We start from the raw sequence: 6,426 nt of genomic DNA on the forward strand, positions 1-6,426 counted from the left end.
AAACAAAATATCTACGCCTATAGTTGGTAGCCAATTTCTCAGGAGTCTCAGCGGTATGGTGGTGAATGGGGGCATTGTTTATCACGAGAGTATCTCCGAACTGGAATGCTCTCTCTCCCTCGTCTGTAAAACTATTTGCTGCCTTTCCCATGAAACATACTTGAAAGTATCTGATGGACCATCAATAATACAATTTATTCTCACTACAAAATAAATCAAATTATTATAGCAATGTAAACATAACTATAGTTCACTTGTACTCAATAAAACTGCGGGAAAAATTTTCCTGTACCTAGGCATTGTGTCGTCATATTTTTATATATGTACATGTAATCGTTTCACAAATCAGGTGTGCGAGAAGGACTTTTTTTTCTAAAATACGCTTGGAAAAGTCAACTTCTTGTTTTTAAAAAAATGCAACCTCGTCAGAATTCCCACAAGGCGGAACCTCAGTCTTCAAAAGAAATAAGAAAATTTTCGTGGAAAGCAAGACTACCAGGGAAAAAGCCAAAAGTTTCCCCAGTACACACTCAAGAAATTAGCATCGAGAAAGTGGCCTCATCAGTTTCGGAGCTCATCTTGCCCGAATTAAAACAGACTATACAGTCGATTATCACAGAGAGACAAGACAGGGGCCTGGCATCTTCACGAGATGAACCAGTAACACCAGAACACCCTGGACCTTCAAGCAGTGCAGTGGCCGCAAGTGATAAATCTGAAGGACAGATCGATGTCATAATCAACCCTACACAGCCAATAATGTTAATGTCATAATGTATAATGATGAAATGCATAATGTATGCATAATGAATAATGTATAATAATGGTTGCCACAATGTATAATGATGAAATGCATAATGGATGCATTATGAATAATGTATAATGATGGATTGCATAATGTTTGAATAATGTATAATGATATCTTTGAGGGCTCCACATTGGACATTTGTTGAAACTATAGTAGCCCTCATATGATAATGTGGCATAATGTAAAATGTATTGTTTAATGTAATGCATAATGTGATTTTAGGGCTAGCCAATTTATCATCCGGCAGCCCTAAGGCCGTGGCCTCGTTCGCCAACAACAAAAAATAAATCTTACTTAACTTTACGTTTGCCTCCATTGTCTATAATAATCGAAACATATTTAACACCCGTTATGCCAACGATCAAATTGACAGTATAACTGGCAGTTCTGTCATATCTGGTCATTTCCACGCACCGTGTACCTTGTGTGGAATGTCCGTAATTATACCCCACGCAACTCGTTGCGGGGGGTATAATGTTTTTGACCCATCCGTCAGTCCTGTTTTTTTGTCAACGCAACTCCTCCTAAACTGCTGCACAGAATTTCGTCAAACTTTGCAGATATTTAGGACACAATGTGTAGATGTGCATATTACCAGGAAATTCCTATTCCTTTATTTGTTCTGGGAAATTCGGCACTTTTCAACTTAGATTTTTGGCCATATCTTGATATAGATATGAAGAGTTTGTCAGCGCAACTCCTCCTAAACCGCTGCACAGAATTTCATCAAACTTTGCAGATATTTAGGACACGATGTGTAAATTAACCGGAAATTCCGATTCCTTTATTTTTTTTCTGGGAATTTCAGCACTTTTCAACTTAGGTTTTTGGCCATATCTTGAATATAAAGATGAACAGTTTGTCAGCCATATGGAGAAATGGTGTTCAATTTATTCATGATATGGATTCCACGTGACATGTGTCATTAATATTCATAAGATCCTAGTTATCGCTCTTTATATCACGTGATTGATAATATTATCTCCCCTACCGAGTCATCTTTTTTTATCATGCCAGTGGTTACCAGAGGAAAAAAGATAAATTTAAAAAAAAATTGTTGAGAATTATGATTTAAATGAAGGGCACATTACATCTCGGCATTCAAGAACTCTACCAGGAACTTATGTCATAGAAAAAATATTAACATTTCGGGGGAAAGGACACGTAAGTTGATCATCTACCTACGCAGTTCACTGCTGACCCCATTAATATTGTAGCATTCATGACCTTGTCCAATCATAATAATATCTACAAAATTAAAACATGGTTATAAGGCTATAACTTTGTTACAACCTTTACCAGAAAATACTACATGTACGTACATGTAAGTCTTACAATAGAAAAAGTTTTATTTTCCGCTAATTTGCAAATTCGGTAGGGGTTGGTGGGTGGGGGAAGTGATTATTGTGGCTTATTTCCGTCCCCATTGTTAATGAACAATAAATTTTTGTGATAGTTAACAAGCGATTATTTTAATATGAAACCATTTAAAAATTGATACCCTGCATGGCATAAACAGTTGTATTTGCATCTACAATACTGATAACAAATTAAAAAAAATAAACAAAGAAACATGTCAATACCCCTAGCAATAAATTCAAAAAATGTCAGACATAGGAGTTAATGAGTAAACAGTGAGTAAATATATCAATGAACATAAAACTGAGTTTGATCATGTAGCATGCCGACACGCTTTCAATAGCATATTGCCCCCCCCCCCCCCCTCCCCCCGTTCAATTTTTACTTGTTATTCTTCAAATACTTAAACTTATGTGTACTTATAATAGTATTGAAGCAAAATTGTAGTCACTGTTGCATAATAGTGAATGCAAACATATGTCAAATCGATGGATAGCCAAAATGTTGATTTGATTTTTTACACACACACACACACACCCTCCCCCTTTTAAAAAAAATCCCCGAGTACGCTTTATCATACTGACTTCGACAACTTCTCTTTCTCGCTAAATGAATTTAATTATCCTGCATCAAAGATATATAAACTGAAAATATACATGTAGTTGAATTGATACTTGCAGAATTTTCGTGTACTTCTTTAAATTTTAAAGGCGTGTGTTGTCTTCCTAAATATTTGAATTAAAAAAATAAATTATACATTTTAAATAAAATTCAATGAATAGGCTACCGAATACCTCATAAAATGGGCAGGATATTCATTTTATGAGAGCACCTGGGAGCCAGAATCCCACATCCCTCCCCTTCTTCTTAAAAAGTACAAGGACTGTGTGTTTACCCTATCATCTGAGGAGGTACAGGACATCAGCGACAGATTCCGTACAGCTATAGAACAGAGACTGTCACGACGAACGGGATCTCATTTCTACCTTGAGATCCCTGCATCAGTACACCGTGAACTATTCGGTGCATCTCGCAAAGATTACCTTTACAAGTAGGAAGATTTCTCCCTCTTCAAATTTGCTGACGACTGGGATCAACTGATCTATTCAAAACATGGAGAGGGTAGGCGGATCCGTTTCCCTATATACATTAAACCGATATTAAAATGGAGCAAGAAACATTTTATAAAAGTTAGTGGAAAAATGGTTTATGCTCCAAGAAGATCACTAGCGTTCTGGAAAGTTGAAATTTGCACAGAAAGATTTGTACCCTATTGTGAATAAATACTCAAAAACTTTCATTGGTTTTTTTTTATTACTATTATTTTTTAGATTATACAAAAAACCAACCCTTAAAAGATTTTGAGAACAAAAGAGAAAATGACAAATGGGATATAGATGTAACAACAGAACATGGGAGAAAATGACAAATGGGATATAGATGTAACAACAGAACATGGATGCGTCAGTGGACTAAATTCGAAATACGAAGACAAAACAGGATATATATTGCTTTTAAAGCAAAATACTGTATTGAAGGTTTCTGATATTTTTGAGAAAGAAAAAACAAGTTATGCAGAGATTATTAACGCAAATTTGAAATCAAGCATATGTCCAATAAAAAATCGCATAAATTTTGAAAATAGGTTTCAGAACTTAGTCAGAAAAACGAAAAACAAAGTTAAGTCAATGAGGTCAAAAGGGGGGGAGGAATAAAGAAAATCAAGTGAGTAAGAACGTGAGATTTCATGTTTATAGGGATGAAATAATGTCCCAAGAGGACATCAGAAATGTCGAAGTGAACTCTAATGAAATAAGAGTGGCCGAACTTTACAGAGAGCTTCACTCGGTACAACTGGAGCTCAACAACAGCCTTCTAAAATGTGAACAACAAGAGGCTATTATTGATCAATTTGAAAGGGCGAATTCCGCCTTGAATCAGTATATTGAGAATCATATTAAAGATCCCTTTGAAAACAAGGGGAAACAAGTTCGTGAACATAAAAGTAGGAATGGTACTTATAATAAATTAAATATTTTCAAGCAAAGGGTACATAAAGCTCTGTGGTTTGCATAGTCTTTTGGTTTAGAGTTGAAAGAGAGGAAAGTTGCTTATAAGCATGGCAAAACGTACGACGTTGTTGAAAGACCTAAAACTTCGTGCAGTTCATATGAATCCCTCTCTGATACAGAGAAGGAAAAAGTCAAAAATCCCCTTTTTATCCTAGATTCCTTTGGAGTCTCAGACGAGGCTTATCACGAGATTGCCGTGCAAAATGATGGATTAATTAGGTCATATCAATATCAAAACAATGTCGTCAAAATATCAATGACATGTGTAGAATATCTAAAACACCCGGCGAGTCCTCTGGTGCTCAACTCAATTTTCTTGAAACACTTGATCAGTTGTTAGAATAAAGTATATATGAACAAAATACAAGCAACCCACCAGTTGTTCAGATAAAAATTGCAGCTGATGGAGCCAAAATGTCCAGAGTCTCTAACTTTTTAGTCTTTTCTTTAGCTTTGCTAAATAGGGGTGAAGAGGTGATGTCCGTACGTACGGACAAGTCACAATTGCTATTGTTGACGCTAAAGAAAATTTCATATCAATTAAAGATTCGTTTTCGGAAATTTTTTGTGACATAAATAAATTATTACGCACAAAAACCAACGAAGGTTTTGTACCATACGAGTCGTGTTTAACAGGGAAGAATTACATGTTAGAATTTTTCTTAGGCGGGGACATGAAGTTTTTATTAACAGTGATTGGAATGAATGCAGCAAATTTTAAGTTTTCATGCATCTATTGTAAAATTGAAAAATGCGATCGCTGTGACATGTCAAAAGATGAGGATTTCTACCACACGGGAAAATTGAAAAAGTTCATCAATGAAATGCATGGTTTGTCTAAAAAAAGAAAGTTCAATTTTGGATCAGTTCACCCCCCTCTCCTCGATATCGATTTAGATCATGTCATAATCGATGAACTTCACTTGAGGAGGAGGATAGTCGACGTCCTCGTCAGAAATTTAATCGAAAACTCAATAAATTTAGATCAATGTATGAATTTAGGAAGAAGTTCAAAATCGACAAAACACTTAAATTCCGTGGTAGATATGATTCGAAAATGCGGTGTGTCCATCTCTGTTTGGGAGAACACTGTTAAAGATGGGAAAGGGGATTCCGCCATAAAAAATCTAGAATGGACGAGCCTCACAGGCTCAGACATGAAAAAATTGTTATCGCAGTTGCATAACAAAATCCTTATCTGTGAAGGAGTTCCCCAACTTGCACGGGAAAAATTGGCAAGCCTTTGGGGTGACTTTCGAAATCTATATAATGTTATAAATTCGTGGTCCCCCAGTCCCGATATGGTCCAGCAATTCTTTGGGTTAGCCAAGCAGTGGGTCGTAGATTTCAAATCCATGAGTTCACTTCTAGAGGGGTTTGACAATAAAAATATTACACCCTATATGCATATCATGGTATACCATGTTCCCATCTTAATGAAAAAATTCAATGGGATCAAACAATTTACAGGACAAGGGGTAGAAAAATGTAACGATGACATCAAAATAATTTATCATAGAAAGTCCAACAAACACGATCCAACGGCCGAATCTCTTCGGGTCAGATTTAGGAAACACAAAATCAGGTGTGAACGAAATAAACGAATTTATAGAAAATACAATACACACTTTTGGCAATGTGGAAAGAAAAGAAATTTCCAAGATTACAAAATAAAATGCATTGGACTTAAAGTCGCTAATGATTCTAGCCCCGTCAATACTTAATAGCAAAAATGAACTTATATTTGTTATTTGTATAATTCAGTCAAAACTAATATTTAACGTTGCAATAATTATATTAATATTATGCAACTGGGTATATTATTGCGTTTGTAATTGTACAGAAATGCCAATGCCCATATGATTCTACAATTGTAAAATTGTACATAATGCATCAAGTGAACATTGATTGAAAGTTTTCAATTAAATTTGTAAATTAAGACTGTTTTAGTGTTTGATTATTCATGAAAATTATATGTATAGTTGTACATAAATAACCCATTAAAAAACATATATTTAATATATATTTAATGTTGATTTTCATTATTATATGACTGAATAATTCCTAGCTCTCTTATTGGCTGAGATCCTACCATGTAGAAAAAAAATCTACCTTACATTCACCTGTATACATGACCTTTCAGGTGAATATAAGGATTTTGTTTTTCTACATTTACCTTGAAATAGG

The 6,426-nt window shown here is 35.0% G+C and overlaps 1 pseudogene; it reads left to right on the forward strand.

Annotated features, from left to right (window-relative positions):
• Positions 1-414: 414 nt before the first annotated feature.
• LOC133192406 (uncharacterized) lies at positions 415-3,450 on the forward strand (annotated as a pseudogene).
• Positions 3,451-6,426: the final 2,976 nt, after the last annotated feature.

Source organism: Saccostrea echinata, unplaced genomic scaffold (genome assembly GCF_033153115.1).
Source record: "Saccostrea echinata isolate AGI-Se365-2 ecotype Australia unplaced genomic scaffold, CSIRO_AGI_Sech_v1 ptg000025l, whole genome shotgun sequence".
NCBI lineage: Eukaryota > Metazoa > Mollusca > Bivalvia > Ostreida > Ostreidae > Saccostrea > Saccostrea echinata.